This window comes from Colius striatus, chromosome 4 (assembly GCF_028858725.1).
Source record: "Colius striatus isolate bColStr4 chromosome 4, bColStr4.1.hap1, whole genome shotgun sequence".
Taxonomy (NCBI): Eukaryota; Metazoa; Chordata; class Aves; order Coliiformes; family Coliidae; genus Colius; species Colius striatus.
Window position 1 is genome coordinate 52,803,340 of NC_084762.1, and position 13,729 is coordinate 52,817,068.

Sequence of the window (13,729 nt, forward strand, 5' to 3'; positions counted from 1 at the left end):
AGCACTGTACAGTGCTGGCAAATACACAAGGCCAGCATGAGACATACATCCTTCCACAGAGGTGTTCAGTAGGGTCCATACGGGGGTATCTAATGTCCATCTCTATGCAAGTGAATTCCATTTTGCTACCTAAACCCAGGATGAATTGCCACAGCTAATAATTTCTATATTAGATAAATACAGGGAAGCTATATGACTAAATGTAAGGAAAACATGTAACTTTAAAGCAACTAAGGTTTATTCACATAAGCGTTAACAATGTAGTCCACAGGATCACTTGTGTACACGTATTTATGTTTTCATGATGAGGGCTGGATGGATTTAACAAGACAATTAGTGAAATCATCATCTTCATGATTCCAGCAAAGCACAAATGACACATTTTTAAAACTGCTTTGAATTTTATCTATGTCGGTAAAACCAGAGGAAACTTTCCAGTGGCTATTCTATTGAAGTCGACTCTGCCTCTTTACTCTAATTAAACAGAAATGTTTGGAGATAAGGATTAGTACTGTGAGTAATGTCCAGGTATAGCACACATGAAACAAATGACTTCAGCTTTCCTACAGATTGTTTGGCTTCGTGAAAGTCACTGAATTATGTCACACTTGCATTTACTAATCAATAGACAGTGCTGGAATATGCATGCCTCATGGGACTTACCAGTGTTAGGCTGATTTATTTTTATTGATGTTTTCAGAATCCCAATGTGCTACATAAATCCAAAGAATTAAGATATAGGAATCTCTGGCAATTAACATATTGGTGAAGATACAAATAACCCATTTGTGTTAAAGTTATAAAGTTATTATTCACAAAATTATCATATTAGAACTGTATAAGTTAGATGTTAAACAACAAACTTACAAAGTAACACTGTAGCATTATATACAGTTAAAGGACATAACTCTCAACTAGGAAAAGATAATAGAAGGTAGAGCAAAACTCCTGGAGATCCTGCCACCACTGACACTTATCTCTCTTAAAATAGAGATAATTGAGTATCTCATGGTTGAACAGTAAATTCCCACAGTCTAAATTCATTTTTAAATTCATTATTTGGCATATATAGCCCCCCAGATAAAAGTTATTGGTACTGTGGACATCCCCATAAAGCGAGCATTAAATATGAAAAGAAAAAGTGAATGTAGAAACAGAGAAACACAGTAAAAGCAAAGCAACATACTCCCTTACAATTTTCTATTAAAAATTAAAAATAAGGAAGAGAAAAAATTGATCTCAACAGAGTTTAGAGATAGTCTTAAGAACTGCTTACCTCTTATAAGAATGACCTTGAATTCACATAGTGAGTGCAGTAAAAATAAATGTCCTGTCCTGGGTTTTACACCCCAAACCAGATGTATGCCAGGCTAAATACTAAAGACTACAAAATACAGATGTCTAGGCCAGGTTTTTTCAAAAGTTTATGCCAGGGAACTGTCAATCTAAGAGGCTAAAATCCAGTTGTGGGTTTTAAGAAGCATCTAATGAACCACACAGAAACACCAACTTTGTTAGACAGTCATCTTTAAGGTGCAATAGACATAAGAAGCATTTTCCATAAGACATAAGAGGCATTTCATACCTCCATCCCCTGCTGAACCAAGAGGGTACAAATTGACACATGTACATGCCCCAGACTCACATAACTGACTTCTTTTCCATTAAACATGGCTATTCCCTCTAAGCACCACACTGACAGAAACAGAGATTATTAAAACCTTTATTTTAGTAATTTAATACAGTTTTTGACACAGGTCCAGTCCCACGGGGTTCCACCTGCAAAAGATGTTTTAAGAGCATATGATTAGTTGCACAAAGTGACACTAAGATACATGCATTCGGGGGGGGGGGGGTCTAAAAAGATGTAATATATAATGATTCAGTATAAAAGGCCCAAAGAATATCCATGTGCCTTTTTGACAGCTGATAGAGAGCTCATAATATAATGTGGACTGAGCACAGGCCATACTGGGGTTCATTTGTGGTCACCTCTAAGGAAGTCAACTCACCTCTCCCTGTTTTTCATGAAGATTCTTTTCTTCATGTAGAGACCACGAAGCCCAGGAGCTCAACAGCAGAAGGTGCAGGGCAAAAATTCTGAATAGTTCTGCAAAGGATCTTCCTGATGGAGTCAGACAATCCCCAATCATGTCATGGAAAAAGCAAGAGGAGGACACAAATTGCTTCATGACCTCTACACAAATATAAAACGGAGTCAGAAGCAACATACAAGATATCATCCTGACTTTAATTAAAAGGCACATGAAAGACAACCATGCACTCTTGTCTACCAGAGCCCCTACAGACAAAGATTAGGTATATGTCATTGCAAGTGCCTCAATAACAAGAGGTAAGAGCGCTTCATATGCTCCTGTTTAATCTGTATGATTCAAGCAACTTTAAGTCATGGCCACTGGATATGACTGTTCTCATCAGACAAGGGGGGAAAAAAGAATACGTAAATAGATACAGATATATATAAAAGTGTGTGTGTATGTATGTACATATGCATATGAACAGCATATATTGTTAACCATCAGATCTGGTTAATCATCAGATCTACGGAGCAGCTCATAGCATATTCATGAGGAAAAGAGAGACTGAATAGGTGTGAAGAGACACTGAGAATGACAGTTTGTGATCAAAGCAGCTGATGAGAAGCAGCTTCTATGTGGGAAATACTCAGTTGTACCACGGGAAGATCCCAGCAACCACTGTAGTACTTCATAGAAACACTGTGAGCTCCAAGAAGCAGCAGCTTAGTAAAAACTCTGCAGATGCATATGGAATTCAGCCAGTAGTAAAGTGCTTCATGATAAGTGCTTCACACTTGCATGGGTGAAATGCTACAGATCTCTATCTTAGGCTGCATATTTTCATACTTGTTCATGTTTACATACTCCTTCATCTGTGCCCGGTCAAAAATAAATGTTGTCTGTTTACCCAGCTCTCAAATACCAGCTCCCAGGATCTTTTGCTGATTGCACAAGAATACTGTTCTGTAATATTTATAATAGTCAGTGGCTTATTCATTACCACACATTTTGCAAAATTATTTGATCACTGTCTTTTGACTGTGTTGAATAAACATAATGCACATTTCACAGCTCTCGATGCCTGCCTACATCACCATCCCCTCCCTGCCTCAATAATTAAAGTAGATGCTGCTTTTTTAATTGTTTCTTTGAAGTATTCAAAATCAGTCACTGTTAGAGGCAGAACATAAGGCAGGATGTTTTCATGAAGCATATGGCAGACAAAACCTCAAGCAGACTGATAGGGATTATTGGAGGTTGTTCTTTTTTACTGCCTATTCTGCAGGGAATAAGATACCGCTAGAGACCATCTGGGAAATCCACCTAGCAAATCCCTTCTTGTTGCACAGATATAAGACATAAATGATGATTCCAGTACCTCACTTTGTTCCTGTAGCATATTACAGCTGCACCATTATTGTTTCCTAAAAGGCTGAAGGATGTTTAGTGAGTAGAACTGTTGAAGATACTCTTGGAGTAAATGTCTATTACCTAGGTTACTATTTCTAGTGGACTGGACTCTGTAATTCAAGGGGTTCCTTACAGTTCTCTTTTCTGACAATTGGTATTATCTATGTCTGCTATTTTGTTCCTAAAAATAAAATTTCAGATAGGTATTCCTTGGTGTATTTGAAAAGAAATGGAGAATAGAGAATAGAAATAGCTGAAGCAGCAATATTAGGGTTAAAAGACTAGCAACAAAGATGAAAGAGAACAAAATAGTTAAAATAGTTTTACAGTTGACTTCTACTCCTCCTTTCTTCCTCTGTTAAAAAATTGACCTATTCATTTCTCTCACATCACTTTACAAATCCAGTTACATAAATAAGCATCTGAAAAAAAGCATCCAGTGTTATAGTGTACCTAATTACTTCCAGTAATCACTACAGAGGGAAAGTGACTAGTAGCTTTCATTCAGCAACAGACAAGATTAGAAACTGAGATGTCTGTAGCACAGCTAATAAAAATTACTTTTATTTTCAAATCTCAGCAATATTTTGTTATAAAAGTCATTAAAGAAAAAAGTCTTTGACTTCTTTCCTCCATTTCTTCAGCAGCTGACTTGATTTATAGAAAATAATTCAATACCAGAAGAAAAAATTAGGGGTAACATTTCAGAATTATCAATTCCTTGAGTAACAAAAAAATATTGTTTTAGTGGAGGGTAATATGTAACATGTAAACAGCCAATTCTCAAGCCATTCATTTCAGTTTAGTTTTGATGATCAGTTGTTCAACCTCTGCATCTGAAAAACAAAATAAAAATCACAGTTCATTAACTGTAAATAATATTAAGACTAAATACAATTGCAATAGGTAGCAGTTATTGCTGCCCCGATATATCTTGCTGAATTTACCCTCAAATAGTACTTATTCTTCCAAGAGCAAAATTTGCTCGTGGTCCTTTTCTAGTCGGTAGAAGAGCTGCATTTGTGATAACAGCAGAAGAAAAAGCTGCAGTGAACCATTTGACCTGGTAGGACTTCAATACAAATTCAATTTCCTTCCTAAGAAAACAAAACAAAACACAAAAGTAAGAGTTAGGGATTGAAGACATTCATTGTAATAAGGCCCAGCCTTAAACATATCTGTCAGGAATAAACCCCGGTTGAAATCAACAGGAATTTGCCTGAAAGATACAGACTTGGGTTCCCAGGCTCTTGAATTATTAAAAGGTCTTGGCTGTAAACGGGGAGGAAGTATTTTCATACACCTTACCTCACTGATTGTAGATGCACTTGATAGCTTTCTGTCTTGTCTGAACAGATGTCCAGCCACTAAAACCAAGTTGGACAAAGTCCTGCATCCCCTCCAGGTACAACTGCTTCTGTTTCAATGTGAGAGATCAATGACTCCAAAGGTGAGTATGAATGCAGATAGACAGCTGGATCTGTGAGTAGTACACATGCAATCTGGAATCAACAGCACCACTGTCTGATACTTGACCAATGTGCACTTGTTCCTTTAAAAAACAGACTTATGAGAAAATTTACAAGGTCATATTGAAAGTTTATATCAGCCAGTTTTGTGACAGCTGTAAACATCATGGTTCTACATTACCTGGGAATTTGGATACATACAGAGCCAGACTGTATTCTCCATTACAAACATGTAAACCTGGAGTAGCACCATCAGCTTCAGTGTAATTGATCTGGATTTACATCATTATAATGAATGTCCTGCAGGAAACCAATTTCATTTTCAAGAGCTTTCACTGAACATGAAAACCTGTTACTAAATGTTCTGCCAATGGGAGGAATTAGACATAGAACTGATGTTGTTATAGACAAAGAAGTTTGATGAATGTGATTGCTTAAGAACGCTGGAGCATTCCTGTTTTCTGACAAACACTACACTTATTCTTTTCATGCACCTATAGTTGTTTCTCTTCATAACAACATTCTATTTAGCTATTTATTATGAGCAACCCCTGAAATCATAAGATTTAACTCTGAAAAAACCAGTACTTTGTAAGTTCAAGTTCTTTTACAAGGAAAAGGCTTATTAAACCATTAAATATAACAGTATTTTTTTGGTGCTAAAAAGCTTCTCAGTGGCCTTTAACAATTCCCTTAGCATCAGCAAAAGAGAAGAAAGACCTATACTGCATTCGACAACCAACCAACAGACTGACTTATGGAGCTAGAATAATGTTAATGTCTCAGCTATCTTATTTTCTAAAAGTAGGTGAAAGTAAAGCCAAGATGTTTGATAAAATGGTAAACCAAATATAAAGAACTTAGTTTTTACAATGAGACCAACCTATAAAACCTCTATGTATGAAGCAGGAATTAACAGAGAGAGAGAAAATAGGCTGTTTTTTCTCAGTCTTGCATAGATGAGTGGGTAGGAAAAAATGAGATCACAAAACTCCTTGCATACCCTTTTTGTTCCTTTTATTAATGTTCTCCATGCATAGAAGGAGCCTGACTCCTTCCACTGCAGTGTATCTATCTCCTAAGGAACTGCCTGCTACCTTTGCACAAACCTGAGTACAGCAGAGAAAGAAAGAGATGCATACTTCAACAGAACCTTTCAGCTGGCTGTCATGAACCAATGGTATGAGATGCAAATCAAAAGATGTAGCCTTATATCACCTTGTGTTGCATATGTGTGGAGTGGCTTTTTGCTTGGTAACAGGGGGAGGGAGCTGCTGTGCTGCCTTCAAGCAGTTCTTGAAACTTCCCCCAGCTTTGAGGTGGACCCACTTCTGGCCCGGACAGGCCAATCTAGTGCCTCTGCCATCACTATTTAAGAACGTAAATCTGCAGCAAAAGGAGAAGGTGGAAGGGTGGAACAAGATGGAGGTGATTATGCAGACACCACAGTCAATGAGAGAGGAAGGGGAAGAAGAGTGCTGGACCAGACAACTTCCTGTCACAGCCCGCAGTGAGAGAGCAGCTAATCTCCCTGTGACCCATGGATGGCAATGGCAGGGTTGATAGTCACCAGCAGCTCTGGGAGGACCCCTGTCAGGGGCAGCCACTGACCAGAGCGAGCACCCCATGCCAGGGGGGCTGACTGTGTCTGAAGGGGCAGGAGGCTGTGAGGAGGCAGTCAGGGAGAGAGCTGAGCTCGGTTAAAGGCTGGCTGCAAAAGAGACCCACATGAGAGGCGGAGAAGAGCTGCAGCCTTCAGGATGAACCCCCATTCCCTGCTCCCCTGTGCTGCTCAGAGGAGGAGGTAAAGACACCACAATCAGGGCTCTGAGCCCAGGAAAAGGGGAGAGGTGGGGGAAGGTGTTCTTAAAGGACTGGTTGTGCCATCGTACCACTCTGTGCTGTTTTCTGTTTGCTCTGGTTTTGGTTGGTGGTGGATTAAACTGATTTTGTTTTCTCCTCCAAGTCGAGTAGCCTTGCCTGCTTTGCCTGGGACTGTAAGTGGTGGGTGAGCCCTCCTTGTCCTTAGGGGCTTCCATGAGGAACTCAGTTACTTTGCTCTTCCCCATCCCACCAGGAGTGGGACAAGTGAGCAAGTGGCTACATGGGCCTTGTGGGCAAAACCCACAACACACCTACACATAATAGAAGCAGGGGTGGATTTCACCTTTGGTTCACTTTTTTATCTTTTTTTTGCTTTTGAATCTCATACAAACTATTTCCAAGGATATAGTAAAAAGCAGCAACAATGGAATCCATCCAATAACAATGAAGGCATAGCTGGAAGAAGTCACCATCTTCTCCTTGGTGCTGTGGTGGAAACGGTGGAAGTAGGCTGGATCTCTGTGGAACTGAAGCCTCAGACTGTGATGATGCCTTACCACTCCACATGATGTGTATTATGCTGGGTTTGCATTCTCCTCCACTCTTATGTTCTCATTTGCTCAAAATCTAACATGCTGCTAATGTTCAAAATGTGTCCTACCTATACCTTTTACCAGTTTTGCACCTCTCCTCATCAGTTATTCATTACAGTGGCCAACAAAAATTTGTTCTAAGCCTCTTCCAAGTCTTAACAAGCCATGAAATAAGGCTGTCAAACACGTGGACTGCAGACTCTTATGATATTTGCATTAACAAAACAGCCGTCAGTAAAATATGGCGTCACTTTTAACACTTTCTACCTGACTATGGAAACTAAATAAAATATAACAATTAAGTTTCCTCTTATGCCATACCTAGACAGTGAGAACTGACTCCAGGCAAGAGAGAGGAAAAGTTATGTGCAGACGATGTTAGAGTCAAACACTTCTTTCTGAAAAGCTTAACTAATTCTGACTCATTATCTGTAACTTGGACACTTGGCAGCATAAACTAGAAGGGCAAAAGGGCATTTTCTTTGTATCAAAAAAAACAACATGCAGAAGTTAATGGTATCCTCAAAAGAGTATGCACAGCTATGTTACCCTTTTCAGCTTTCCTTCATGCTTAGAGACAAGGTAAACATGACATATAAACAAAATATCACTATGTTCCAGTTCAGTTGAAACCCATCTTCTAGAATACTTAAATATAAATAAAATTAAAAAACTATTTTTGTTATAAAGTAAAAATGAATTGAAAAAAAACCCCAAAACCAAAAATGTATCCAACACTGTTCTTCAATGTGCTGAATTCTCAGCCTGCATTCTACCTCTTTCTTCAAGTAAATGCTTGTTTCACATTACATTAAGAAAACTTTTTTGAGATTTATTTCCTAAGTGACTCAATAAGCTATTGGTCTGTATAAAAGCCCAGTGTAACTCCTGGGAACTCCACTTGCTTTGGAAAAAAACTATATGCTCCCTTACAGTCTGAGCATTTCCCCAAGTAAACTTGCAGACAAAAATACTGGCAGACAAAAACTGGACAGACAGTGACTTCATATGCCTCAGAGATACCATGTCAGATGTGATGATGGTCAATGTATTTTAGGAATGACCTTTCATATTTTACTAAGATACAATCAGATCTTTAAAAAGGAGAGTGAGAAGCACACACATTGAAACTCTACCTTACTCCTCAGAGATGGTGTCTATATGTGGCTAAATTCACGTGCACTTCTGGAAACTAGTTGGATTCATGATTACAACAGTTTTATCTGTATATTTGTATATTCAGGTCAGGCTGCTTGGAGGATTGTGCCCAATTTCCTTCAGTAATGATGAGGAAACTAAATGATGAGTAACTAAAGTTTTAACTAGAGCAGTGTGCAGGAAGGTCAAATGACTCTTCACAGAAATCTCACACATGCTTTGGCTTTCAGATCCCATGGAGGTAACAGTCTTTCAATACATTCTCAGAGGGGACCTGTCTTAAAAGTAGACAGGCTGCCAGGCTAATCTGCTCGAGTATAAATGCATCCATTACAATATCAGTTGAAGTTGCAACAGTTGGGAGCAAACAGTGCCTGGCAGTGGCCTATGGCTGTTCTTTACATCAGGCTGAAGACAAAAAGCTTGAGAGACACTTCAAAAGCCCAGCATTAAAGGAGTGACAGAGAGTAAGATCTTTGTTTTGGAAATTGCATGAAAGCTCTGCCTTGTTGTAAACCACTGTAACTGTAATGACATGCACATTAGAACGCAGTATTATTGATAAAGGTTCCTGTATACAGCAATCATTATTTACTGTTCTCTCCTTTAAAACTGCTTTTCAGACTTAGAGATAAATTACTTATCTTGTACACTTCTTCATGCAGCCAATTACACAGTCAAGCTAAACATAATGCATATTAACTTAGCCTACCATACATCCAGAGGGCCTGCAGGCATCCAATTTTTCTATCAGAAATTAAGTCAGGTAGAAGGAAAGACATTAACCAACTGTGCACAACTAGCAGGAATCTGGACAAAACAGACACATGGTGTGTGTCCTCCTTGTTACCTCACTTCAATGCATCTCCTAGGCATCCATGATCAGCAGCACATGCTTCTGTCTGAGAAATCCCAATGAAAAGTTTTACATATTAAGAACATCCTTTGCAATACCGACATCATGAACCATTTATTAATCTAGGTGAAATACACAGCACTATAAGTACGGCTTGTTAGCTCAAAAACCTGTTTTCCCATACTGTATCACAATAACCTTGTTATTCACATGAAGAAAAGACTAATTTAAAAGGAGCTGGCTTGCAATATTTAATGCAATAAATCATATGGAAGAGAAAGAGCTATATTCTGAGTTTTCAAAATAAAATATATGTACTAGAAAAAGAATCAGAAATCAAAAATCCCAATGCTACAGACTTCCTCATACAGAACCCCAGCAGTCTCGCAATTGAACATATAATTATATAAACTAATTTATACATACACTTAACTATCAGAAGTCACAGAACTGCATTTGCAGAGCATTTACAAATACATACTTTGTCAGTCTTTATAATTCTTTTGTAGCACAAAAACTCAGCCCTGTTAAGGTAAATTTATGTATAAGTTTTTGTAGCTATACAAAATTTCACTGACTTCAGTTTAGCCCTAAATGGTTGCAGAAAGTTCTACTACCATGAACATCTGAGTTTTACTGGAAGATCCCTAAAATTAGCTTAATAAAAGCATATGTATAAAGTGTACATATATATACACACACATATATACATATACATAGTTACATATTTGCATTTAAGACTATGAAAACTCATTTATTTCCTGTACAACATTTTTTTCCTGTGAATGGTAAAACATTTTGGACCCAATTTTAAGGTTAAATGACAATTTGGCTGCTCCCTCCACTGTACTCAGCATGTGATCTTTCTACACAAAGAAGAGGTTACAGAAATCACAGAATCACACAGAATCTTAAGGGTTGGAAGGGACCTCAGAAGATCATCTAGTGTACTGAAATGTTGTTCTTGTTTAAAAAGTGTTAGCAACATTGGTTTTAAAAGTCAAATTCTGAAGTGACTGAACACAGTATTCTTTAAAATATATACCCTAGTACTTTGAAAAGATGAATTAAAATTTGTTCACAAGAAAATCTGACTCATTATTCTCAAAAGTCTACATTTCTTACAAATCACTAATGACTTCTTTTGTGCACATTAGAGAGGCCTGATTTTAGGAATGTCCCTGTTTTGACATCCAAGACTTTCACATAATGAGGCCACTACCTAGTAAACTTTCCATACAGCATAAGGATGTAATTCCTTCAAACAGGAATATCCTATAAGTTGAACTTCCACAAAGAAGTAACAATTTTCAAAAAAATTTGGCTATTTGCTGTCAGATTTACAAAGAAAACATGATGGAAAAACTGCCATTTTTATGTCAACTGCTTCTTCTGATCATATTTTTGCACATACAAATCAATCAGACTGTATTGTCAAATGGTGGTGCCCACCATTATACATGTGAAGGAAGTATCGTTCTTGTAAGCAGTGTTGTATAGGCAAATATCTATAATACAGTTTAACAAAACTGCTTATTTACAGAATAAGTTCCCTTAAAAAAAATCTGTTTATAGTTTTCAATGGAAAAAAAAAATATTTTGGATTTTTGTGGCTAGATTCAGCTCAGGTTCAGTGTTATTTTTCAATCTAGTAACAGGTTGGAATGGACACAAGTTGACCAGAGAAACTGTGGCTTAAAATTTAATAACATACATTTGTTGTAGTATCCAAAAAGGGGACTCAGAGTAGGTAAGGAACATGTCAGCCAACAGACCTTCCCAGCTCCAGTCCTTTTCCTCTGGGTTTCCCAGAGTCCTGGCCATCTCAAGCAACACCTACAGGCTGAACAGGCCACTGTGGAAGCCGAAGGAAGCATAACATATTACTTCCTGCAACGCTAGTCCAATTATTAACATATATTTCCCTTTATTTACAGACAGATATGTTCTCCACTAATTTCCCAGATAACTTCTATCAATTCTTTGCCACATAAAGATACTGTAACAATACTATACAGTAGGAAGTGGCATACAAATTTGATACTCGGTGAACACTGCGGATTATTTATCTCATGAAAACATGACTAAAGGTTACGCTAAACACATTTCTTACCCATCACTACCAATGATGACATTATATCTAATAGCTGCATAACTGTGAATAGCTGGAGGTTTGATGCTGCATGAGTACTGGGAGAATTCTAGATTACTTCAAAAAACAACCCACATACTTGGTGCGTTCTGGGTGAAAAGGATATTTAAGATGTGGCTTCTAGTAAACTATAATACTCCCTTAGCCTCCGTTGTTCTTCATTTTGTTTCCCTTTTGGCAGAGAATTACAGTTCTGTCTAGTTTCTGTGATACCCTTGCCCAAGTGCATCCAGTGAGTATAGCACATTAGGAGTTTGATCTTCTGCATTGCTCAAAATTAATCAGCTAACCTGTGGCCAGAACACTCTCTGGAGGGGCCCAGTAGCCTGAATAATCAGGAAAAGGCAAGAGGACTGACCTTCTTGATCATGGCTGGGGCATGTAAAATATTTTCTGACCCTTTAGCATGTAAGATGTCCCTTAAGGTAAAATACTTACAATTACTTCTATGAGGGTGTATGTATACACATGAAACACTGAGATGTTGTACAGTCCCTTTCTATTCTAATACATTGATGAGTTTTGTTCCTTCTAAAAATATTCCCTAACAGTTTTTAAATTTAAAAAGTAAAAGTAGAATTCATCTTTAAAATACAAAATTGACCACAAAAACGTTCTTTTACTCTACACTCAGCTTATAAATCTTTGTTAGATTTTTGTTTATCCTATGCATGTGTTCTTCTTGGAGTCTTCACTCTATATTTAATAATCTTTACTGTATACCTAATAAATCTTACACCCAAATGAACTGTAAACATCAACATGAGTTTCAGTAGGACAGAAAGGGGAAACAAATCTGCATATTGTTGGCAGTATAGAGTGGGTAGGATGACAGTGAGTGATGAAAGAATATATCGATGTGGGGGATGATTCAGGCCTCAGAATTTGTAGTATAACAAAGAATGAAATGGTTTTGATTGTCATCTCGATTCACTGCAAACAGATTTTTAACACTTTTTGATACTTTTTTTAAAATCTGAGTTAGAACTGATTAAAATTGGAAATGTAACATTAGGCTTCTTGTCTTAGCTATAAATGAGTTCTAAATTAAGACTCCTTTCTCTCTTCACCAAGCTTGGTCGTGTATTTGCAAGAGTAACAACAGAAGCAGCCATGTACCTCAGGCAAAAGAGCCTATGTGTCTATCAATATTTGTGTGACTGGCCTACAAAAGGTTCGTTGGAACAATGTGCCCTGAAGCAAATGAAGATACTGTTCACATTAGGCAGTCTGGGGCTCACTGTGCAACAGTCACTGTACTCTGTAAATCCACCACTGAAGTGTATACACACTCTGAGATTAGAGCTACTCAGAATGTTTTCAATCAAATGAAAATTTGTGGCAACAAAAATATTCCATGCAGATAAACAGGTTTTCGTAAAGACTTTATGGAGAAAGTTTTGGGATACTTGATTTGCTAAACTCTAACAGCCAAGAAAGAGAAAACTTAATCTCCCATTTGGCCTCCCTTTCTTCTACCCACCAAAACCAGACACTTGAGTCAAAAAAAAACCCACTTCAAGTTTCTATCTTTACTCCACAAGCAATGAAGACAGAGTTTAAAACTTCAGCATAAATAAATATTGCTCTCTAGACATCAGTCACATACTATCCCTTTCTGGATATACCTAGAAAATGTGACTTTCCCTATTACACCTATTTCAAAGCCCTGCAGAAAACGTCATTTGAAAGATATCTATGTTGTCAGGTTATTTTGTAGTGAGCAACTGAAAGCTAGTGATTAGCATTAATAGTATTTAGATCCAGTACTAACAACCTATAATTGCTGCTCTAAAAGTGGTAATCCAGTTGAGATCTATAAGATAAAAACCGGGAACTTCTTACCAGTAAGACCAATCAATAAATTCTATGACACAGACTATTTCTTCATCTTTCCTTCAGTATGTCCTCACATATGTCCTCATAATAAACACCTTCCTACAAAGCTAGTTACCCAGCATATAGGATTTGTCTTTTATCTACAATATAACCACCCTCGCTTCTCCTTACCCACATAATGGAAACTGCAGAGAAAAGCCCTCAGGGGATTACAGCTTCTTGAAGCAAACTTGTCAGTTTTAATTCAGGTTAGGTGCCTGCATAACACAAGCAATCAGGAAGGAACCAAATCAGTTCCTTTCAGATGTTGATAATTCACATATAATAATTTGCTTGGGCATACACACTTAACATTCATAGAGATTAATTCTACAGATCCATGATACATG

At 37.6% G+C, this 13,729-nt stretch overlaps 1 protein-coding gene across 4 annotated transcripts in view; it reads right to left on the reverse strand.

The window, feature by feature from the left end:
* NOL4 (nucleolar protein 4) overlaps positions 1-13,729 on the reverse strand; it is a 190,917-nt gene that overhangs the window by 66,621 nt on the left and 110,567 nt on the right. The gene's annotated exons all lie outside the window — the stretch shown is intronic.